General features: G+C 38.9%; 1 protein-coding gene and 1 pseudogene across 3 annotated transcripts in view; both read right to left on the bottom strand.

The window, feature by feature from the left end:
• The window catches only part of LOC145485100 (uncharacterized), an 82,247-nt gene extending 70,323 nt beyond the window's left edge, over positions 1–11,924 (bottom strand). Inside the window, exons 1-2 of one of the 2 annotated variants that reach the window (XM_081463748.1) lie at positions 11,606–11,924; positions 11,410–11,459 (exon numbers count right to left, since the gene is read on the bottom strand). The gene's annotated coding sequence lies outside the window, so the exon portion shown is untranslated. Of the gene's footprint in view, positions 1–11,409; positions 11,577–11,605 lie in introns of those variants that run through there. The other variant, XM_081463749.1, reaches the window with a different exon arrangement.
• The window catches only part of LOC145485098 (uncharacterized), a 36,723-nt pseudogene that overhangs the window by 10,448 nt on the left and 85 nt on the right, over positions 1–26,190 (bottom strand). The window lies entirely within an intron of this gene.

The raw sequence follows: 26,190 nt of genomic DNA, 5'->3' as shown, positions 1-26,190 counted from the left end.
AAGGTAACCTCTTTATAAAACTCAGGGGCGTATCTAAGGGGAGGGTGCAGGTGGTGCGCACCTCCCTCCCCCCTAAGCTAAAGCCTTCTTCTCCGCATTCGCTTTTAAAATTTGTTTACCTCACCAGTCAATTACGCTATTCCTTAGTGGTGCACCCCTCCTAGGTAAAATCCTGGATCCACACCCCGATAAACTACCTTTGCCTTGCTTAATGAAAGCGGTCTCAAAGCCCGGGCACAGATGCTGTGTTATCTAGACTTATGTTATTTTGAAGAGATGATCGCGCTGAAGATAAATCTGGTGAAGCTGCGAAGGCTAACCCCCTACGTGGTGGATTCTTCGGGTTACTGAAACCGAAACTATGGACAACTTTGCCGGGTCTCTATTACAAGTAGAGATCGAGCAGGGATCATTTAAACCGAATTATGACCATAACGTGAGAACGAGAATGAAGCGAAGCCGGTGGATGAAGTTGTTTTTTCCGAAACTCAGAGCCTGGATAGAACAATGGAATATGCGAACCCTATACGAGTCTGGAAAGTTGGCGCAACTGGTCACAGAAATGAAGCGTTATAGGTTGGAAATCTTGGGAGTCAGCGAATCGAAGCTAGGTGGAATCAGTTTGGGGAAACCAAGCTGGCAACGAGAGAGCTTTTCATATACTCAGGGAAAGAGAACAAAGGCGATGTCCATGAGAAAGGGGTCGGTATCATGTTATCAGGGCATGCGAAGAAGTGCCTGATGGAATGGGAACCAATAGATGATCGCATTATTACAGCCAGAATTAACGCCAAAATCCAAAAGGTCACAATCATACAGTACTTTGCTCCCACGAACAACGCTGAGCCATTTGAGAAAGAGGAATTTTATAACAAACTGCAGGCGGTGGTCGATAACGCTCCGAACAGAGACATCCTTATCATAATGGGTGACCTTAATGCCAAGGTCGGACGGAATGATGCTAACGTTGAGAGGATCATGGGAAAGGAAGGACTCGGAGATACGAATGAAAATGGCGAAGACTTGGTGGATTTGTGTGCATTAAATGATCTAAGTATTGGTGGAACTCTCTTTCCGCATAAGAGGGTGCATAAAGCGACCTGGATATCTCCTGCTGGAGTGACTGAAAACCAAATTGATCATATTCTTATAAGTCAGCGATGGAGAACATCACTGTAGGATGTGCGTGTAAAAAGGGGAGCCACTATTGGGTCTGACCATCACCTTGTTGTGGCTTCTTTGAAGATCAAGCTGACTGCAAGAAAGCCGTTCATAAGTACAAGAAGTACTGATGAAATTGACAGGCCCTGACACAACACAGACCTTTAAAATTGACCTGCAAAAACGGTTTGAATCCCGCTATTCCTTCAAGAAGAAGAAGAAGGAGAAGTAAGGAATATAAACGGGCATGGAGGTCAATAGGCCCAAGATATTGATATCGATGTACAGCAGGAGAAAGCCAAGAAGATACTTATTGACACATGTAGGAGTGTTCTCGGACGTATGAAAAGGACCCGGAAGGAGTGGCTGTCTGACGAGACATACAGGAAGATTGAAGAGAGACGGAAGGCCAAACAGATACGGAATAACGCTCGAACGAGACAAGGGAAACGTGAAGCAACTAGATACTACAACGAGAAGAATAGAGAGGTTAAGAAATCTTGCCGAAGAGACAAAAAGAACTTAATTGAGAGCATTGCACGAGAAGCAGAAGACTCGGCTAAAAACAATGATCTGAGAACCCTATATATGACATCACGGAAACTTAGCGGGATAAGATACAATCAGAATCGCCCAATTAGGAGTGAAGATGGAACTCTCTCGACGAAAATGGAAGACCAGCTTCCGCGATGGAAGAGGCATTTTGAATTCGTATAGAACAGACCAGCCCCAAGCCAATTACCAGATCCTCGACTTGCAGACGTTCCCCTGGATATCAACACAGGACCTATTTCTAGAGGAGAAATTAGAACAGCCCTCACTCAACTGAAGAATGCCAAAGCTCCAGGGGGGGATAACATCCCTCCTGTAGCCTTGAAGGAGGGAGGTCCTTGTACTGTGGAAGTACTGCATAGAATTTTAAATTTCGTATGGGAGAAAGAAGAGATTCCAGACGACCGGAAGAGAGGTCTTCTAGTAAAGCTGGCAAGAAAAGGTGACCTTAGTTTGTGTGGTAACTGGAGGGGAATAATGTTGCTCTCAATACCCAACAAAGTCTTAACCCGGGTCATGAATGAAGGTGGCTGTTGACAAAACCCTGAGAGACGAGCAGGCGGGATTTAGAGAGGATCGTTCTTGCATCGATCAAATTGCCACACTGAGGATTATTGTAGAACAAACAATCGAGTGAAATGAAACTGACCGAACTGACGACGACATAACAGCCAGGATAAGGAAAGCGCAATTGACATTCTCGATGCCTATGTCTGTGTGGAAGGAAAAGTGTATCAGATTGCAAACAAAGCTCAGGATTTTTAATACGAACGTGAAGTCTGCCCCTCTGTATGGTTCGGAAACCTAGAGATCGACGAAACTGCTGATCAAGAAATTGCAGACATTTATCAACAAGTGTTTAAGGAAGATCCTGAATATCTGTTGGCCAGAGGTCATCTCAAATGAAGAACAATGGGAAAGGACTCAACAAAGTCGTATAGAAGAACGCATTAAGAGAAGAAAGTGGAAATGGATCGGGCATTCGCTACGAAAGCCTGAGAATAGCATCACCCGCTCCACCCTCGAGTGGAACCCTCAGGGGTTCAGAAGAAGAGGCCGCCCAAAGCAATCTTGGAGGCAAAGTGTGCAAGACGAGCTCGCCAAGAAGAACATCACTTGAATAGAGGCAAAGAGAACTGTCAAAAATAGAGTCAGGTGGAGGTCCATGGTTGACGCCCTATGCTCCCCATCAGGAGCGAAGATGGCCTCATGTAATGTAATGTCCTTGCGACAATTTTCAGGCAGGAATAGCGGTAGGTTTGAATGCAAAAAAGTGGCTCAACAACATTTTAAAGATGTTGTGAGCTCAGAATAGTTTTTATTTTTTTTACACATATCAAAGGAACAAAAACCGAAAAAAAAATTCATTTCATATCCACTTAAAATTAATGCTGATGTAAACTGGTGCCATTTCCGCTCAAAGGTTTTTTGAAAGGTCTTGGCCGTAAGAAGCCACATGACCTAAGTTGCATATATCATCCTGATATATATATGACAAAATTTTCAACCCACTAGTCTGAAAAAGTTTTAGGTCAGTGTGATTAAAGCCTTAGAAGATAGACCACCCCTTTTGGTGCAATAAAGTGAGAGCCATGCCTTAAGAATGGCTGACGGTTAGGATTGAGAAACGCCGGTCAACGTCCCATTTGACAAATCCCTCATATTTTGCCCAAAGATACCCTTAGGTGACCTAATTCTAAAAATCATATTTAAAGGTTCCAGCGAATTTTTATTTTTCAGAAATTCGCGAAAATTTGAAAGCGCGGTCAAAGTGCGGTTTTTCGCGTAATAAGATGACCGAAATAAGGTGCGAGGACGAAGCGCTGCTTAAGTCTTAAAATAAACTCAATTGACTTCAAACTTCACACAAATGTGGAACAACCACTCTAATTTATTCCTCGCTTAAAACTAATCTCAGGTATGTTGATAGAGTGGTTTTCCGAACCATTTTAAAAACAGCTATGAAGCGTGTGAAAAATAACGGCAAAATATAGGTCATGTTTAACAGCATAAAAATGCATCTGGTACCTCACTTTCCGATTATTTTACTTTACAGCCTTAAAATATCATTATTAAAGATATACCATGCCAAGTTTCATGCTCGAACTCGCAGTATTTCCCTTTGGGAAAAACGAAAATCTATGTCAATGTGTTGGGCGCAAATAACACAATAATTATGCACGAACCAGAGACAAATCAATTTCAATGGCGAAACTAAAAGGCTATCATTAATTAGAATCCCGTCAATTCACTGCTATCAGTAGAAACATAATGTCTACTGCATAAAAACTGTTTTCAGACGTTTTCGAACCATTGCGCTTTAACTTTGTTTAATTTCGTGTCTGCCATCATGTCTAGTTTGTCATCGCGTGTATTTTCGTAATGTCAACAACACGTGAATGGTCGTCATAACAAACGCAAGAGATTTCCTGGAACCTTAATGTTTTCGATTCACCAAAACGCTTTAAGTTCGTTAAGACACAATAATGGGTCAACTTGGAATGCTTTGGAGGCAAAGTGTGCAAGAGCTCCAATGCTCCCGGCCACGCCCATCTAGTAGTATGTCACCCCAGTATGTGTCGAAAGAGAAAATTAAGATTCTCTCAAATACGATTATCATTACAACCAGACCGACTGCGTGTTGGACAACGCTAAATTACAATGTGCAACAGGCTTTTCCGGTTTAACTGTTTTTCCACCTGTCCACGGTCAATGCAATATACGCGCCAACGGTTAATTGACTCAGCGGAGCTACACTCAAAATTATTTAGCTTAGTGACCTCTGTGATACTTCGAGAATCATCTAGTGTTTCAGTGTTGGCGTTAAGAGCTGGAGACCCCTTAATCTTCCACGGCATACAGATATCCGAAATTTCTGGGACTACCCTCTCCCCCCTATCCCCGACTGTTGCTACAAGTAAGAGCCATTCAAAAACAAGAAATAATTGTTCCTCGATAGGACAGCTTCAACAAGCGCATTTCAATCTACTGTCACTACTTTAAACTTGTAGTCGGTTTATGTAAATTGCGAAATGTTGAACATTTGCGCAAGAGCAGTGAAAGCGTGACTGGGCTGCTCGTACGGTTGTGTGACAACTTTTACTGAGTCTCGAATATCAGCCACGCAGCATGGTCGCCGATATAATAAATACAGATTCATGAGGCCCCTGATTCTTACAGCAGAAAGCTTGGGCTCTTTAAGGCAATGCGGAGTGGTATCGAGGGGAATCGACGGCCTTTAGGTATGTTTTCTGTAACATTTTCGGGTTAAATTAGTCGTATTAATATTTTGTTTATTTGTTTCGGGTCAGACCGTTTCACATCTTGTTTCCAGTTTATATAGGCGAAATTTATTTGGAACTTGCCACTACACTTTTAAACTTACACTTTTGATGACCTCGGTTTGATTTTGTTGTTGTACCGGTACTGAATACATTGCCGGATTAACCTCTCGACTTCTTGAACTTGAACGGAGATCGGCTGTTTACCAAATTAGAATAAGGGCGCGATTTTGATTTGCTTCAAGATATTTCAACTCGATTAATTTACAGTCTTTTAACGTCCTTGATGCTAAAAAGCATTCCAAGTTGACCCATTATTGTGTCTTAACGAACTTAAAGCGTTTTGGTGAATCGAAAACATTAAGGTTCCAGGAAATCTCTTGCGTTTGTTATGACAACCATTCATGTGTTGTTGACATTACGAAAATACACGCGATGACAAACTAGACATGATGGCGGACACGAAATTAAACAAAGTTAACGCGCAATGGTTCGAAAACATCTGAAAACAGTTTTTATGCAGTAGACATTATGTTTCTACTGATAGCAGTGAATTGACGGGATTCTAATTAATGATAGCCTTTTAGTTTCGCCATTGAAATTGATTTGTCTCTGGTTCGTGCATAATTATTGTGTTATTTGCGCCCAACACATTGACATAGATTTTCGTTTTTCCCAAAGGGAAATACTGCGAGTTCGAGCATGAAACTTGGCATGGTATATCTTTAATAATGATATTTTAAGGCTGTAAAGTAAAATAATCGGAAAGTGAGGTACCAGATGCATTTTTATGCTGTTAAACATGACCTATATTTTGCCGTTATTTTTCACACGCTTCATAGCTGTTTTTAAAATGGTTCGGAAAACCACTCTATCAACATACCTGAGATTAGTTTTAAGCGAGGAATAAATTAGAGTGGTTGTTCCACATTTGTGTGAAGTTTGAAGTCAATTGAGGTTATTTTAAGACTTAAGCAGCGCTTCGTCCTCGCACCTTATTTCGGTCATCTTATTACGCGAAAAACCGCACTTTGACCGCGCTTTCAAATTTTCGCGAATTTCTGAAAAATAAAAATTCGCTGGAACCTTTAAATATGATTTTTAGAATTAGGTCACCTAAGGGTATCTTTGGGCAAAATATGAGGGATTTGTCAAATGGGACGTTGACCGGCGTTTCTCGATCCTAACAGTCAGCCATTCTTAATTGTCTTCAGCGGCATTAACATAGAACATCTGAATCGTGTGAACGAAGAAAATTTTTTGGAGCAACTAAATCATAATATAGACAATACATATCAAATTATTTTGAAGAAAAAATCGCGCTGAAGGTAAATCGTTGGGGTTAGCAGGGGCGTTACAGGAAAGTAAATTTCATTGCACAAAGTCAATTTTAATATTTAATTCAAAAGTTGGAGTAATGAATTCTTATACTAGCTTGTACAGTAAAAGAACATTGCTTCTGAAGTGCTGCAAGTTTGTAATTGTTTAATGCCGAGCTTGTTATTTGAGATATGAGATATGCCATTTCATGTGACTTAAAATCAGAGATTTTCTGGGAGACATGCCCCTCGGATCCCTAGTTGGCTCACGCTTAGGCATTCATGTATAAGTCCACCCCCCCCCCCCCGCCACCTCCCCCATTTCCCCGTAATTTAAAAAGTTACTGCACGCGTAAAAGTGTTATCAAAAAGAAAAAAACGGCAACAACGAGAAAAATTTTACAAAATGCTCTTTAGAAAACTTGGCACGACTTTTTTTTTAAGCCAATCGTGCCACGAGTAATTGAAATGTAAACCAATTACCTTTCGACATTCACGTAAAAATCGCTCTATGTATTAGTCTGGATAAGGGTTTTACTGAAACAAGCGCCCCCTCCCACCCCAAAATGATATATGCTTTCAATTGTAAGACCATATGAATATAAGCCCATGGGCCAATATTTGCCTCATCTTCAGGGTATCTAGGCAATTTAGATGATTCGTTGGTGGAGCGAGTTTATTCAAACAGAAAACAACATACTGGAACATAATTATATTTAGTTAATCCAGTGCCTGCTGCAAAGGTCAATGGATGAGTATCTTGTAATCCGCAAATGACAGCTAATACGAACGATACGATTTGGTGTAAATAGAAAAAAAAAATTATAATGAACACCTACTCTGACAATCGTAGATATCGACATCAGAGAAAATACAGTTCAGTCCTATTTGGGTTAGGGTTAGAGTCAAGCACGATTCCGTGTTGAATATTTGTTGACATGATTAACGTTAAACTGAAGGAGATCATATTTCCCTCTAGGAATGTCTTCAATGTTTAAAATATTAAAACCACTGTTGGTCTTGTCACCGCTAAACAGATCGCCCCTCCAGGATCAGAAAAATGGCATTAAGATCGAGGTTTGAAACATGTGTCTTCCAGGCGATTTTACTTTGAACAACCAACCAAGAATTTATATCAACAACACTGACAGTTTTTTCAGCTATACGCAGTTGCGATTCTGATCCCTCTGAAGCTGGAACGTAACTTTTGATTGTCTATTCGATGTCAGCAGTAATTTGAATTTTAAGTATTTGTTTCTTCGAACAGTGCTATCTGTTTATGCCCGTTCAAAAATACGAGAGTTGTCTTCCATCTTTCCCCAACTAATCTTCCTTTTTCAACGAGTTTGAGTATTTTGTGCTTGTTTTTGCTTGTCTTAGAAGAATTTAAGAATTTAAAGTCCTTTTCACACTGCGAGCTCCCGCTGTAAGATTCACGTGATTGATAGAAGCAATAACAACACATTCAGAAACGATGTTCAGTATTCTGGTCTGCGGGAGTAGACCATTAAGTGTACTCTGTCGATGGACGCTGTCTGTGGTATAGTTTGAGTTTGGTTTCAGATTCATCGCCTTTCATGCTGTGCGCTTCCTCCTTTCGAACGCGTACAGCGTATAACCGTTATTTTTTCTTTTCTTTTGTTGTAATCAAGTGCCATAAAATTTGTCGATGACACTTAGGTAATACAACAAAATATAGCATACGATTCTGGCTACACGAAAACAGAAAAACAGGAAAAACACCATGAAAGCAAAGTGACTCCTGAGTCATATATTAAAAAAAAATGTGATTCTGCATGGTGAATGTCAATAGATTCGTTAAACAAATTGAAAAACCTAACTTGAAAGTTATGTCAAAATGTAAATTATCTAGATGGCAGACAAACAGGCAAATTGAATGACATGAACTGAGTCACAACCCGAAATTTACATTCACATATAATCAGGATAAAACCGTGACTGAGGCAATCAAAAACCTCTGAAAGAATCCCCATACTGTAGAGTTAACCACACCAAATTGATCCAAAACCATATCTGATAATATACTGACAAGAGCAAGGTCACAAATTTACAGGCTCTTACAACAGGGAACTTTCCATTATATAGGAAGACACAAGAAGTTGTAAATTTCGACTTAAAAAGCTTTCATATTGTTAGTTAGTTAGTTCAGGATATTAGATCAATGGATATATTTTTTGTTACCTTGATGTACCCAAACAAATGCAACACTTTTGGCGAAGGCTTTCAGTATGGTCGAAAAATTAAGGGCAGTCTTTAAAAATCATAAATATTAATTAGATATGGTACTTTTCCGTTCTGAAAAGGAATGTAAATTTTATTCCACAAAGTCGGATTTAATATTTAATTTAAAGGCTGGAGTAATGAATTCTTACACTAGTGTGCACAGTAAAAAAGAAAGACATTGCTTCTTAAGTGCTGCAAGTTTGTAATTGTTTAATGCCGAGCTTGTTATTTGAGATGCGTGATATGTCATTTCAAGAGACTAAAAGTCAGACATTTTCTGGGGAACATACCCCTCGGATCCCTACTTGGCTCACGCTTAGGGATTTATGTATAAGACCCCGACGTCTCCACGCCCCCCTCCGCCATTTTCACGTAATTTAAAAAGCTGCTGTACGTGCAATAGTGTTTTCGAAAAGACAAAAAAAAAACAACAACAACGTGTAAACTATTACAAAATGCTCTTTAGAAAACGTGGCACGACCTTTTTGAAGCCAATCGTGTCGCGAGTAATTGAAATTTAAACCAATTACCTTCAGACATTCAAGTAAAAACTGCTTTTTGTATTAGTCTAGATAAGGGTTCTACTGAAACAAGCTCCCCCTCCCACCGCAAAATGATATATGCTTTTAATTGCAAGACCTTATGGGTATAAGCCAATGGGCCAATAATTGCCTCATCTTCACGGTATTTTGGCCGTTCAGATAATTCGTTTCTAGAGGTTCGTCCAAACAGAAAAGAACATACTAAAACATGTTTATTTTTAGTTAGTCCAGTGCGTGCTGCAAAGGTCAATGGATGAGTATCTTGTGATCTGCACATGACTGCTAACACGAACGACACGATTCGGCGTAAATGGAAAAAAAAAAGGAAGAATTACAATGAACACCTATTCTCACCATCGTAGATATCAAGATTGGAGAAAATACAAATCAGTCCTATTTGGGGTTTGGGTTAAAGTCAAGCACGATACCGTGTTGAATATTTGTTGGCATAACTTTAAACTCAAGGAGATTATATTTCCGTCTGCGCATTTATATTTTTTTAAAAGCATGTCAAAAAGTATAGGAATGTCTTTAACATTTGAAGTATTAAAACCACTGTTAGTTTTGTCAGCGCTAAACAGATCGCCCCTCCAGGATCAGAAAAATGGCATTAAGATCGAGCTCTGAAACATATATCCTCCAGGCGATTTTACTTTGAACAACCAACCAAGAATTTATATCAACAACAATGACAGCTTTTTCAGTTATATGCAGTTGCGATTCTGATCCCTCTGAAGCTAGAACGTAACCTGTGATCGTCTATTCGTTGTCAGCAGTAATTTGAGTTTTAAGTATTTGTTTCTTCGAACAGTGCTAATGATCTGTTTGTTAAGGGAGTTGTCTTCCATCTTTCCCCCAAGTGGCCTTCCTTTTTTACTGAGTTTGAGTTTCTTGTGCTTGTTTTTGCTTGCCTTAGAAGAATTTAAGAATTTAAAGTCCTTTTCACCCTGCGAGCTCTTACGATAAGATTCACGTGATTGGTAGAAGAAATAACATCACGTTCAGAAACGATTTTCATTGTGCTGGTCTGCAGGGGTAGATCATGAAGTGTACTCTGTAGATGGACACTGTCTGTGGTATAGTTTGAATTTGGTTTCAGATGCATCGCCTTTCGTGTTGTGCGCCGCCTCCTTTCGAACGCGTACAGCGTTTCACCGTTATTTTTCTTTCTTTTTTTTTATCAAGCGGCATAAAATATGTCGATGACAGGTAAGACAACAACAAATAGCATACGATTCTAACTACACGAAAACAGAAAAACAGGAAAAACACCATGAAAGCAAAGTGACTCGTGAGTCATATAAACAAATTGCAAAAGCTAACTTCAAAGTTGTGTCAAAATGCGAATTATCTAGATGGCAGACAAACAGGCAAATTGAATGACATGAGCTGCGAGTCCCAACCCAGAATTTACATTCACATATAATCAGGAAAAAACCGTGACTGAGGCAATCAAAAACCTCTGAAAGAATGCCCATACTGTAGAGTTAACCACACCAAATGGATCCAAAATCATATCTGATAATATACTGGCGAAAGCAAGGTCACCAATTTACAGGCTCTTACAACAGGGAACTTTCCATTACATAGGAAGACACAAGAAGTTGTGAATTTCGACTTAAAAAGCTTTCATATTGTTAGTTAGTTCAGGACATTAAATCAATAGATATGCTTTTTTGTTGCCTTGATGTACCCAAACAAATGCAACACTTTTAGTGAAGGTAAAACACGCTTTCAGTATGGTCGAAAACTTAAGGGCAGTCTTTAAAGACATAAATATTAATTATACATGGTACTTTTCTGTTCTTACAGTTGAACGTGATTCCAAATGAACAATTTTCTGGCGAAACGTTAGAGGAGACCTGTATTATTCCCCGCAGTCTGAAGAAAGCAGTTTCGCGCGTGATTGCGTTTTACCGTCCGACTGTGATGGAAACCAAGGTTTTTGCGGTATTAACATAGCACATCTGAATGGTGTGAACGAAGTAAACTTGTAAAAGAAATAAAACTTACTTCACTTTTAGTGAAGGTAAAACACGCTTTCAGTATGGTGGAAAACTTAAGGGCAGTCCTTAAAAATCATAAATATTAATTCTATATGGTACTTTTCCGTTCTGATAGTTGAACGTGATTCCAAATGAACAATTTGCTGGCGAAACGTTAGAAGAAACTTCTATTTTTCCCCGCAGTCTGAAAAAAGGAGTTCCACGCGTGATTGCGTTTAACGTGGTATACTTTCCAACTGTGATGGAAACCAAAGTTTTCGCAATCGTGTGAACGAAGTAAACTTGCAAAGGAAATAAAACTTACTCTGTCAGTATGATGATGGATCACTGAATACCACCACTGAATCAAGTACCCTGAGGGATGAGAAAAATCACAGTAAGCGGGTTGAATTATAATATAACAAATCAGGAGCCCATGACCATGGGCTCCTGAACAAATTGATTGCGCTGCAAATAACTTTTTGGAGCAACTGCCTAAATAATATCGCAATACATATTACCTTATTGCGAAGAAATAATCGCGCTGCAGGTAAATCGCTCGGGTTAACAGGGGTGTTACAGGACAGTACATTTCGTTACATAAAGTCGGAATTAATATTTAATTTAAAGGTTGGAGTCATGAATCCTTTCACTAGCGTGTACAGTAAAAACACATTGCTCCTTAAGTGCTGCAAGTTTTTAATTGTTTAATGCCGAGCTTGTTATTTGAGATGCATGATATGTCATTTCAAGTGACTAAAAATCAGACCTTTTCGGGGAACACACCCCTTAGATCCCTGGTTGGCTCACGCTTAGGCATTCATGAATAAGACCCAGCCCCCCCCCCTCCTCCCCCCCTTCCCCCCCCTTCCCCCTCTCCCATTTCCCATAATTTAGTTGCTGAACGCGCGATGGTGTATTCAAAAAGAAAAAATAAACCAGCAACAACGCGATGAATTTTACAAAATGCTCTTTAGAAAACTTGGCACGACTCTTTTTAAGCCAGTCGTGCTGCAAATAATTGAAATTTAAACCGATTACCTTTCGACATTCAAGTAAAAACCGCTCTATGTATTAGTCTATAAACTGAATCACATTGAATGTAAATCGTTCAGGTTAGCAGGGTGTTACAGGGGAGTAAATGTCATTGCACAAGGACGGATTTGATATTTAATGTAAAGGCCGGAGTGATGAATCCTTACACGTAGCTTGTAGAGTAAAGCAACAACATTGCTTGTGTCTAATTGTTTAGTGCCAAGTTTCTTATTTGAGATGCATGATATGACATTTCAAGAAACTAAAACTCGGACATTTTCTGAGGATCATGCCCCTCGGATCCCTGTTAGCTCACGTTTAGGTATTTCTGTATAAGCCCCCCCTTCTCCTCAGTCACCCCCCCCCCCCCAACTCCCGCAATTTAAAAAGCTTCTGCATGCGCAATGGTGTTATCAAAAAGTCAAAAAAAAAAAAAAAACAAGAACAACAACGCGGAAAATCCTACAAAACGCTCTCTAGATAAACTGGCAGGAATTTTTTTTTAAAGCCAATTGCCTCGCGTAGTAATTGAAATTTAAACCAATTACCTTTCGACATTCAAGTAACAACCGCTCTATGTATTAGTCTCGATAAGGGTTTTTACTGAAACAACCTCCCCTTCCCACCCCAAAATGATATATGCTTTTAATTGCAAGACCATATGAATATAAGCAAATGGGCCAATAATTGCCTCATCTTAAGGGTATTTTGGCAATTCAGATGATTTGTTTGTGGAGGTTCGTCCAAACAGAAAAGAACATACTAAAACATGTTTATTTTTAGTTAGTCCAGTGCGTGCTGCAGAGGTCCATGGATGAGTATCTTGTGATCTGCACATGACTGCTAACAAGAAAGATACGATTCGGCGTAAATGAAAAAAAAAAAAGAATTATAATGAACACCTATTCTGACAATCGTAGATATCAAGATTAGAAAAAATACAATTCAGTCCTATTTTGGGTTTGGGTTAAAGTCAAGCACGATTCCGTGTTGAATATTCGTTGGCAGAGCGTTAAACTAAAGGAGATTATATTTCCGTCTGCGTATTTATTTTTTTTTTTTTAAAGCATATCAACAAGTATAGGAATGTCTTTAACGTTTGAAATATTAAAACTGCTGTTAGTTTTGTCAGCGCTAAACAGATCGCCCTTCCAGGATCAGAAAAATGGCATTAAGGTCGAGCTCTGAAACATGTATCCTCCAGGCGATTTTACTTTGAACAACCAACCAAGAATTTATATCAACAACAATGACAGCTTTTTCAGTTATATGCAGTTGCGATTCTGATCCCTCTGAAGCTAGAACGTAACCTGTGATCGTCTATTCGTTGTCAGCAGTAATTTGAGTTTTAAGTATTTGTTTCTTCGAACAGTGCTAATGATCTGTTTGTTAAGGGAGTTGTCTTCCATCTTTCCCCCAAGTGGCCTTCCTTTTTTACTGAGTTTGAGTTTCTTGTGCTTGTTTTTGCTTGCCTTAGAAGAATTTAAGAATTTAAAGTCCTTTTCACCCTGCGAGCTCTTACGATAAGATTCACGTGATTGGTAGAAGAAATAACATCACGTTCAGAAACGATTTTCATTGTGCTGGTCTGCAGGGGTAGATCATGAAGTGTACTCTGTAGATGGACACTGTCTGTGGTATAGTTTGAATTTGGTTTCAGATGCATCGCCTTTCGTCTTGTGCGCCGCCTCCTTTCGAACGCGTACATCGTTTCACCGTTATTTTTCTTTCTTTGTTTTATCAAGCGGCATAAAATATGTCGATGACAGGTAAGACAACAACAAATAGCATACGATTCTAACTACACGAAAACAGAAAAACAGGAAAACACCATGAAAGCAAAGTGAGTCGTGAGTCATATAAACAAATAGCAAAAGCTAGCTTGAAAGTTGTGTCAAAATGCGAATTATCTAGATGGCAGACAAACAGGCAAATTGAATGACATGAGCTGCGAGTCCCAACCCAGAATTTACATTCACATATAATCAGGAAAAAACCGTGACTGAGGCAATCAAAAACCTCTGAAAGAATGCCCATACTGTAGAGTTAACCACACCAAAAGGATCCAAAATCATATCTGATAATACACTGGCGAAAGCAAGGTCACCAATTTACAGGCTCTTACAACAGGGAACTTCCCATTACATAGGAAAACACAAGAAGTTGTGAATTTCGACTTAAAAACCTTTCATATTGATAGTTAGTTGAGAATATTTGATCAATGGGTATGTCTTTTGTCGGATGTACCCAAACAGATGCAACACTTTTGGCGAAGGTAAAACACGCTTTCAGTTTGGTCGAAAACTTAAGGGCAGTCTTTAGAAATCATAAATATTAATGATACGTGGTACTTTTCTGTTCTGATAGTTGAACGTGATTCCAAATGAACAATTTGCTGGCGAAACGTTAGAAGAAACTTCTATTATTCCTCCCAAAAAACCAGTTATTAACATAGAACATCTGAACCGTGTGACTAAGTAAACTTGTAAAGGAAATAAAACTCACTCTGTTAGTATGTTGATGGATCACTGAATACTGCCACTGAACCAAATACCCTGAAGGATGAGAAAAATCACAGTAAGAGGGTTGAATTATTTTATTATGTATTGATTGCGATGCAGTTCATTTTTGGGAAGCAACTGTCCCATAATATCGACAATTCATAATCTATTTTTACTAAAGAAATAATCGCGCTGAAGGTGAATCGTTGGGGTTACAGGAATGTAAATTTTATTGCACAAAGTCGGATTTAATATTTAATTTAGAGGCTGGAGTAATGAATTCTTACACTAGCGTGTATAGTAAAAAAACATTGCTTCTTAAGTGCTTCAAGACTGTAATTGTTTAATGCCGAGCTTGTTATTTGAGATGCATGATATGTCATTTCAAGAGACTAAAAGTCAGACATTTTCTGGGGTACATACCCCTCGGATCCCTACTTAGCTTACGCTCAGGGATTTATGTATAAGACCCCGACACCCCTCCCCCGCCCCCACCCCCACCATCATTTTCCCGTAATTTAAAGAGTTGCTGCGCGCGCAATGGTAGTTTCAAAAAGAAAAAACAATCAGCAACAACGCGAAATCTCTTACAAAATGCTCTTTAGAAAACGTGGCACGACTTTTTTGAAGCCAATCGTGCCGCGAGTAATTGAAATTTAAACCAATGAATGAGTTGCCAGTAATCAGATACCCGTGCTTGCGCGAAGAACTCTGGGATCGTAAGGGGGTAAACATTGCTAGTCGCTAGAAGGAAATGTATGGCGAAAAGTTGTTTCGAGGTACAAGAAAACGATTTTTGAGAGAGATCAACGCTTTTTCGCCGTTGTCTTTATCGCGAATGGATTTGGGCAATGTTGATATATGGAATATGTAAGTTTTTGTTTGAATAACCGTGAAATATGTGACAAAATCTACCGATAAACTCCGTTGCTCGCGTTAGGTTTATTGTGAAATTTACATCGCGTAATGGTCTGAAAATATTACAAAATTAATTAGGTATAAATCGAGAGGAAATCACTCAGTAAAGCCTTTTAAGTTGTGTACAGGCTACTTTTGGCTCATTTGAAAGCTCAGTCATACAAATAATACTGGAAATAAGCCCGGTGGCGATCATTGTACTGTCTGGGGTTGATTTAGTCCGCGCGACTCGTGCTGTGTGGCTACTGTGTTGCTCAAAGCCTTTGTTTTGCTTTTACAAGCACGTATTTCAGTGATTTTCCTTTTCTATAACAGATCAAGGGTGGCTCCTTGAATATATTTCTGAGTATTTGTATTTATAAGTGCCATTTGTGCGTGATTGTGCTTTCCAAAGTTTGGTTTTGACGGTTGAGTGAAATTGCCCGACACGAAGGGTAGTAGTTCCTTCTGCAATTTTCGACTTCTGTTTTAGAGCTTCTTTTGTGTCTTTATATTAACTTCTCGGAGGGTCTTTTCCACCATTTCCTCCGGCTAGCCTCTCGAGATCAGGCGTGTATTGAAATTTTCAATATTCTCTTCAATGTATTTCACAATAAACCTCACGCAAGCAAAAGGGAGTTCATCGGTAAATTTTATCACTTATTTCACGGTTATTCACACAAAAACTTACATTTTCCATGTATCAACATCGCCAAAATCCATTCGCGATAAAACAACGGCGAAAAAGCGTTGATCTCTCCCCAAAACCACGTTTTTGGGCGTCGAAACAAGTTTTCGCCATACATTTCCTTCTAGCGACTTGCAATGTTTGCCCCCTGACGATACCAGAGTTCTTTGCGCAAACACGGGTATATCCGATTACTGCCAACCCATTCATTACCTTTAGACATTCTAGCAAAAACTGCTTTTTGTATTAGTCTCGATAACGATTCTACTGAAACAACCTCCCCTCCCACCCCAAAATAATATATGCTTTTAATTGCAAGACCATATGAATATAAGCCAATGGGCCAATAATTGCCTCATCTTCAGGGTATTTTGGAAGTTCAGATGATTCGTTTGTGCAGGTTCGTCCACCGCACTAAAACATGTTTATTTTTAGTTAGTCCAGTGTGTGCTGTAAAGGTCAATGGATGAGCATCTTGTGATCTGCACATGACTGCTAACACGATCGGCACGATTCGGCGTAAATGTAAAAAAAAAAAAAACGAAAGAATTACAATGAACACCTATTTATGATTTTTAAAAACTGCCCTTAAGTTTTCGACCATACTGAAAGCGTTTTTTACCTTCACTAAAAGTGTTGCATTTGTTTGGGTACATCAAGGTAACAAAAAAACATATCCATTGATCTGATATCCTGAACTAACTAACAATATGAAAGCTTTTTAAGTCGAAATTCACAACTTCTTGTGTTTTCCTATGTAATGGAAAGTTCTCTGTTGTAAGAGCCTGTAAATTTGTGACCTTGTTGTGGCCAGTATATTATCAGATATGATTTTGGATCCATTTGGTCTGGTTAACTCTACAGTATGGGGATTCTGTCAGAGGTTGTTGATTGCCTCAGTCACGGTTTTTTCCTGATTATATGTGAATGTTAATTCTGGGTTGTGACTCGCAGTTCATGTCATTCAATTTGCCTGTTTGTCTGCCATCTAGATAATTCGCATTTTGACACAACTTTCAAGTTAGCTTTTGCAATTTGCTTATATGACTCACGAGTCACTTTGCTTTGATGGTGTTTTTACTGTTTTTCTGCTTTCGTGTAGCCAGAATCGTATGCTATTTGTTGTTGTGTTACCTGCCATCGACATATTTTATGCCGCTTGATAAAAAGAAAAAAAAAATAACGGTGAAACGCTGAGCGCGTTCGAAAGGAGGCGGCGCACAACACGAAAGGCGATGCATCTGTAACCAAATTCAAACTATACCACAAACAGTGTCCATCGACAGAGTACACTTCATGATCTACTTCTGCAGACCAGAACAATGAAAATTGTTTCTGAACGTGATGTTATTTCTTCTACCAATTACGTGAATCTTATCGTAGGAGCTCTCATGGTTAAGGACTTTAAATTCTTTATATTCTTCTAAGACAAGCAAAAGCAAACACAAGAAACTCAAACTCAGTAAAAAAGGAAGGCCACTCGGGGGAAAGATGGAAGACCATTCCCTTTTTTTTAACGGGCACAAACAGATATCACTGTTCGAAGAAACAAATACGTAAAATTCAAATTACTCCTGACATCTAATACGGACAATCAAAGGTTACGTTCCAGCTACAGAGGGATCAGAATCACAACTGCGTATAGCTGAAAAAGCTGTTAGTGTTGTTGATATAAATTCTTTGTTGGTTGTTCAAAGCACAATCGCCTGGAGGATACATGTTTCAGAGCTCGATCTTAATGCGATTTTTCTGATCCTGGAAGGGTGATCTGTTTAGCGGTGACAAAACTGACAGTGGTTTTGATATTTCAAACGTTGAAGACATTCCTATACTTCTTGATATGCTGTTAAAAATATATATATATAAATGCCCAGACGGAAATATAATCTCCTTTAGTTTAGCGTTATGCAAACAAATACTCAACATGGAATCGTGCTTGACTTTAACCCAAACCCCAAATAGGACTGAATTGTATTTTCACCAATCTTGATATCTACGATGGTGAGAATGGTAATTTTATATGGTACTTTTCCGTTCTGATAGTTGAACGTGATTCCAAATGAACAATTTCCTGCCGAAACGTTAGAAGAGACCTCTATTATTCCCCGCAGTCTCAAAAAAACAGTTATTAACGTCGAACATCTGAATCATGTGAACGAGGTAAACTTGCAAAGGAAGGATGAGAAAAATCACAGTAAGCGGGTTGAATTATAACATAAGACATTGATTGGGCTGAATAATAATATCAGCAACCCATATTACCTTATTACTTGGTTTACAGGGTGTTACAGGACAGTAAATTTCGTTACATAAAGTCGGAATTAATATCTAATTTAAAGGTTGCAGTAATGAATCCCTACACTAGCGTGTACAGTAAAAATACATTGCTTCTTAAGTGCTGGAAACTTGTAATTGTTTAATGCCGAGCTTGTTATTTGAGATGCATGATATGTCATTTCAAGTGACTAAAAATCAGATCTTTTCAGGGAACATGGCCCTCGGATCCCTGGTTGGCTCACGCTTAGGCATTCATGTATAAGAGCAAAAATAGCAGCGTTGTCTTCTATTTTCCCTCAAGTGGTCTTCCTTTTTTACTGAGTTTGAGTTTCTTGTGCTTGTTTTTGCTTGTCTTAGAAGAATTTAAGAATGTAAAGTCCTTTTCACCCTGCAAGCTCTTACGATGAGATTCACGTAATTTGTAGAAGAAATAACATCACGTTCAGAAACGATTTTCATTGTTCTGATCTGCAGGAGTAGATCATAAAGTGTACTCTGTCGATGGACACTGTCTGTGGTAAAGTTTGAGTTTGGTTTCAGATTCCTCGCCTTTCATTTTGTGGGCCGCCTCCTTTCGAACGCGTACAGCGCTTCATCGGTTTTGTTTTTTTTTTTTTGTTTGTTTGTTTGTTTGTTTGTTTTGTTTTTTTTTTTATCAAGCGGCATAAGATATGTCGATGACAGGTAATATAACAACAAATAGCATACGATTCTGGCTACACGAAAACAAAAAAACAGTGAAAACTCCGTGAAAGCAAAGTGACTCGTGAATCATATAAAAAAACACTGGGATTCTGTATGGTGAATATCAATAGACTCGTTAAACAAATAGTAAAAGCTAACTTGAAAGTTATGCTCAAATTCGAATTATCTAGATGGCAGACAAACAGACTAATTGAGTAACGTGCACTGACAGTCAAAACCCAGAATTTACATTCACATATATCCAGGATAAAACCGTGATTGAGGCAATCAAAAACACTTTAGAAAGAATCCCCACTACTGTAGAATTAACCACACCAAATGGATCCAAAATCATATCTGATTATACTGGCCAAAGCAAGGTCACATATTTACAGGCTCTTACAACAGGGCACCTCCCATCTATAGCAGGACACAAGAAGTTGTGAATTTCGACTTAAAAAGCTTTCTTATTTTTGGTTAGTTTAGGATATTAGATCAGTGGATATGTTTTTGGTTAGCTTGATGTACCCAAACAAATGAAACGCTTTTGGCGAAGGTAAAAAACGCTTTCAGTATGGTCGAAAACTTAAGGGCAGTTTTTAAAAATCATAAATATTAATAATATATGGTACTTTTCTGTTCTGACAGTTGAACGTGATACCAAATGAACAACTTGCTGGCGAAACGTTAGAAGAGACCTCTATTATTAACCTTAGTCTGAAAAAAGCAGTTTCGCCCTTGATCGCGTTTTACCTTCCGACTGTGATGGAAACCAAAGTTTTCGCGGTATTAACATAGAACATCTGAATCGTTTGAACAAAGTAAACTTGTAAAGGAAATAAAACTTACTTTGTCTGTATGTTGATGGATCACTGAGTACTACCACTGAACCAAGTACCCTGAAGAATGAGATAAATCACAGCAAGCGGGTTGAATTATAATATAACGCATTGATTGCGCTGCAGATCATTTTTAGAAGCAACTGACTTGTAATATCGACAATACATATTATATTTTTTCCAAGAAATAATTGCGCTGAAGGTGAATTGTTGGAGTTACAGGGAAGTTAATTTCATTGCACAAAGTCGGATTTGATATTTAATTTAAAGGCTGGAGTAATGAATCCTTATACTAGCTGGTACAGTAGAAAAACACTGCTTCTTAAGTGCTGGAAGTTTGTTATTATTTAATGCCAAGCTTGTTATTTGAGATGCATGATATATTATTTCAGAAGACTAAAAATCGGACATATTCTGGAGAACATGCCCGTATGATACCTAGTTGGCTCACGCTTAGGCATTCATGTATAACAACCCCCCCCCCGCCCCCCCCCCAACCCAGCCCTTCCCCCATTTCCCCGTAATGTTAAGAGTAGCTGCACGCGCAATGGTCTTAAGATCGCATTAAGATCGAGGTCTGAAACATGTATCCTCCAGGCGATTTTACTTTGAACAACCCGCCAAGATTTTATATGAACAACACTGACAGCTTTTTCAGCTTTACGTAGCTGAGATTCTGATCCCTCTGAAGTTGCAAATGAACCTTTAATTGTCTATTCGATGTCAACAGTAATTTATTTTATTTATAAGTATTTGTTTCTTCAATCAACGCTATCAATCTGTTTGTGCCCGTTTAAAAAAAACAGAGAGAGAGTTGTCTTCTGTCTTTCCCTAAGTGGTCTTCCTTTTTCACTGCGTTTAATTTCTTTTGCTTGTTTTTGCCTGTGAGTTTTAAGTACCTTTAAGTACTTGCGAGCTCCTTCGGTAAGATTCACTTAATTGGTAGAAGCAATAACAACACAAGCCATACGATTTTCAGTATTCTGGTCTACAGGAGTAGATCATGAAGTGTACTCTGTCGATGGACACTGTCTGTGGTATATAGTTTGAGTTTGGTTTCAGATTCATCGCCTTTCATGATGTTCGCTGCCTCGTTTGGTACGCGTACAGCGTTTCACCGCTTGTGTTTGATCAAGCGGCATGATCATGAAATATGTCGATGACAGGTAAACAGTTTTATAGAACAACAAATTGCGACTCTGGCTACAGGAAAACAGAAAAACACCATGAAAGCAGATGTAGAGTGACTCGTATAAAAATCAGTGGGACTGGGATTTTGTATATATGGTAAATATCAATAGATTCGTTAAACAAATTGCAAAAGCTAACTTGAAAGTTCTGTCAAAATGAGAATTATCTACCTGGTAGACAAACACAAATGCAACACTTTTGGCGAAGGTTAAGCACGCTTTCAGTATCGTCAAAAACGTAGAAGGCAGTCTTTAAAAATCATAAATATTAATTATATATGGTACTTTTCCGTTCTGACAGTTAAACGTGATTCCAAATGAACAACTTGCTGGCGAAACGTTAGAAGAGACCTCTATTATTCCCCGCAGTTTGAAAAGAGCAGTTTCGCGCGTGATTGCGTTTTGCCTGCCGACTGTGATGGAAACCAAAGTGTTCACGGTGTATCAACATAGAACATCTGTATCGTGTGAACGAAGTAAAGTTGTAAAGAAAACAAAACTTACTCTGTCAGTATTTTGATGGATCACTGAATACCACCACTGAACCAGGTACCCTGAAGGATGAGAAAATCACAGTAAGTGGTTTCAATTATAGCATCACGTATTGATTGCGCTGCAGATCATTTTTAGGAGCAATGTAACTGCCTCATAATACCGACAATATATATTATATTTGTTCCAAGAAATAATCGCGCTGAAGGTAAATCGTTGGGGTTAACAGGGGTGTTACAGGAAAGTAAATTTCATTGCACAAAGTCGGATTTGATATTTAATTTAAAGGCTGGAGTAATGAATTCTTTCACTGGCGAGTACAGCAAAAACAAAAACATTGCTTCTTAAGTGCTGGAAGTTTGTTATTGTTTAATGCCAAGCTTGTTATTTGAGATGCATGATATATCATTTGAGAAGACTGAAATTCAGACATTTTCTGGGGAGCATGCCGTTCGGAACCCAGCTTGGCTCAGGCTTAATTAGGCATTCGTGTATAATACTCCGCCCCCTCCCCCATCCCCCCTTTCCCATTTCCCCGTAATTTAACAAGTTGTTGCACGCGCAATGGTGTTATAAACAGAAAAAAAAAAAAAAAACAGAACAACAACGCGAACAATTTTACAAAATGTTCTTTCAAAAAACAGGGGCACCCAACGACCGTTTCCTCTCTAATGCTGTTAGATGCTGTTTTAGGCTATCTGGAGTACTTTTAAAGCTCTGTAGGTTAATTTTAGGTTGCACTAAAAAAATTTTATCTGTTCGGATATTCTAGGGGAACTTGAGTATTCTCGAATTTATTAGAGCTTTTTTGTCCATTTCCCGAAAACCTTAGGTCTTATCGCCTTTCCGAAAATGATAGCTGACCTTTTTTCGGTACTCACAACGACATTTTCAACAGTCCGAAAACAACAGACATTAAATTTCTCATATCACGAAAGTTCGAGGTGCCAATTCTCTCAAGAAAATCAGAGGGGATTGAAGGCCTTCCGAACAGATAATTTACCGAAACGATCCGTTGGGTGCTCCTGAAAAAAGTGGCACGACGTTTTTTAAGTCAATCGTGTAGCATAGTAATTGAAATTTAAACCAAGTACCTTTCGACATTCAAGTAAAAACCGCTCAATAAGCGTTTTACTGAAACTTGTAATTGTAAGACCATATGAATATGAACCAATGGGCCAATAATTGCCTCATCTTCAGGATATTTTGGCAATTTAGATGATTTTTTTGTGGAGGTTCTTCCATACAGAAAAGAACATCCTGGAACGTGTTTATTTTTAGTTAGTCCACTGCGTACTGCAAAGGTCAATGAATGAGTATCTTGTGATACGCACATGACTGCTAACACGAACGATACGATTTGGCGTAAATGGAAACAAAAGAACTAAAAGGAACTCCTCAGTCTGACAATCATAGATATCAAGATTAGAGAAAATACAGTTCAGTTCTATTTGGGGTTGTGGTTTAATCAAGCGAGATTTCGTGTTGAGTATTTCTTGGCACAATGTTAAACTGAAGGTCTTTCAATATCGCCGAAAACGTAAAACGTAGTCTTTAAAAATCATAAATATAACTTCTCTATGGTACTTTTCTGTCCTGACAGTTAAACGTAATTACAAAGGAACAATTTGCAGGCGAAACGTTATAAGAGACTTCTACTTTAGAATAGACTTCTGCTTGGAAATAAAATCCGTCAGGACTCAACCGAAATTCAATGAAATCTCTCTCAGTTTGCGGATTATACTATATACCCTATTCATGTAATGCTGACTTAGGATCGTTAAAAAGAGCACTGAAAATAGTGGAAGATTTTGGGAAACTAGCGGGTCTTTTCTTAAACGTGAAGAAAACAAAGGCGATTTGGTTAGGAAAATGGATGAACAATAAAACCAAACCCCTAAATATTTTATGGTTTCATTGCCCGGTGAAAATTCTTGGAATCCATTTCTCTTACGACGAAAAAAGAAATAACAAACTTAATTTTCGCCAAAAGATTCGGAAACTCCAAACTAAACTGAATATGTGGAGTTCAAGAGATCTGACAATATTTGGAAGAGCAATGATACTTAAAATCTTGGGTCTATCACAATTAGTTTATTCGGCTTCAAACCTTGTAGTTGGGAACAGTGGGTTTAGTGGTAGCAGCAGCAGCAGCAGTAGCAGCAGCAGTAGCAGCAGCAGTAGCAGCAGTAGCAGCAGTAGCAGCAGTAGCAGTAGCAGTAGCAGTAGCAGTAGCGGTGGCGGTGGCGGTGGCGGTGGCGGTGGCGGTGGCGGTGGCGGTGGCGGTGGCGGTGGCGGTGGCGGTGGCGGTGGCGGTGGCGGTGGCGGTGGCGGTGGCGGTGGCGGTGGCGGTGGCGGTGGCGGTGGCGGTGGCGGTGGCGGTGGCGGTGGCGGTGGCGGTAGTGGTAGTAGTGGTAGTAGTGGTAGTAGTGGTAGTAGTAGTAGTAGTAGGAATAATAAAATATTCTACGCAGTCTGAAAAAAGCAGTTCCGCGCGTAATTGCGTTTTACCTTCCGACTGTGATTGAAACCAAAGTGAGCGGTATTAACATAGAACAGCTGAATCGTGTAAACGAAGTAAACTTGAAAAGGAAATAAAACTTACTCTGTCAGTATGTTGATGGTCACTGAGTGAGTACCACTGAACCAAGTACCCTGAAGGATGAGAAAAATCACAAAATCACAGTAAGCGAGTTGAATTATATATAACGCATTGATTGCGCTGCAGATCATTTTTTGGAGCAACTGCTCATAATATCAACATTACATATTATATTATTTCGAAGAAATAATCACGCTAAAGGTAAATAGTTGGTGTTAGCAGGGGTGTTACGGGGAAATAAATATCATTGCACAAAGTCGGATTTGATATTTAATTCAAAAGCCGGAAAGATGAATGTTTACACTTGTCTACGGTAAAAACAAAACATTCTTTCTTAAGCGCTGGAAGTTTGCAACTGTTTAATGCATGCCACGCTTGTTATTTGAAATGCATGATGTGTCATTTCAGAAGACTTAAAATCAGACCGTTTCCTGGGCCGAGCATGCCCCTCGAACTCCCTAGTTAGCTTACTCGTGTAGACGAATCGTCCACCGGGTTGCAAGAAGGTCTAAATCAAAGGTCTTCCTGAATGCACATGGAATACAAGTCAAACAAAACCGCGCTATACGGAACACTGTGGACAAGGTTAAAATGGACTTCAATAACGAAGCGCGCGAAGTCTAAAAATAGAATACAAATTATTGGAACCCTGCGAGAGTCAAACAACATTAGCGTTTTCTGAGAGAAATAGGAGGAAAATGAACGCCAAATTTTCGTTTTAAAAGTTTTTTTAGAAACACTGGCTTACGCGCTTGAAAAATATTCAAATCTTCCACCATTCCGTTTTGTTTGTCTGAGTTTATTCGAGTTTTAACGTCACTCGCGTGCTTCGCTATTCTCGGGGCCTACTGTATGGAAATGTCGCTAGGTCAACCGAATTTATCGCTTATTAAATTAGCATTCTCTTCTGGGGAATTGTCGGTTTTACTGTTATTTATATAAACGTTTCAGCTGAATTTTGCGTTCTCAATAGATGGACAGCAACACGCATTTGGATAGCACAAATATACTTTTGGAAAACGCTTATATCCAAGTCATCACTTTTCATGAACACGATCTTTATGGCGTTCACCTATTTATAATTAATTGAAGCTTTCTGACTTAGCTCTTTCCGTTCGGAAGCGCTCGTGTTTGATCAAGCGGTATAAAATATGCCGATGACAAGATAAACAGTTAATAAAACAACAAATAGCATGCGATTCTAGCTACACGAAGACAGAAAAACACCATGAAAGCAAAGTGACTAGTGGATCTAATCTGAAAACATCAGGATTCTGTATGATGAATATCAATTGATTGTAAAACCTAACGTGAAATTAATGGTTTAATGCGAATTATCTAGATGGCAGACAAAATGACATAAGGTGACAGCCACAACGCGAAATTTACATTCTTGACTGAGGCAATCAAAAACCTCTGAAAGAGTTAATTCCCACTCTGGCTATTGCAGAATTAACCACACCAAATGAATCCAAAATCATGTTCCTGCCCTAGCAAGGTCACAAATTAGACAAGCTTTTACACCAGAAAACTTCCCTCATAGCAAGACACAAGAAGTTGTGAATTTCGAGGACAGATCAGTAGATATGTTTCTTAATTGTCACAGTACCTTAATGTACACAAACGAATGGCGACACTTTTGGTAAAAGTAAAACATGCTTTCAGTACCACTAAAACGTAAAAGTATAGTCTTTAAATATAAGTTATACATTATACTTTTCCGTTCCTAAAAGTTAAACGTGATTCCAAGGAAAATTTCCTGGCGAAACGTTAAAAGAGACTTCTAATATATATATTCCCCGCAGTCTAAAAACATGTCTTGTGCGGGTGATAGCGTTTTACCTTCTGACTGCGATGGAAACCAAAGTATACGACATTAACATAAACCATCTGAATCGTGT

The sequence above is a fragment of the Orbicella franksi genome, chromosome 4, assembly GCF_964199315.1.
Source record: "Orbicella franksi chromosome 4, jaOrbFran1.1, whole genome shotgun sequence".
In the NCBI taxonomy this organism is placed as follows: domain Eukaryota; kingdom Metazoa; phylum Cnidaria; class Anthozoa; order Scleractinia; family Merulinidae; genus Orbicella; species Orbicella franksi.
Note: the sequence above shows the minus strand (reverse complement) of the source record. Positions and strands in the feature narration are given on the sequence as shown.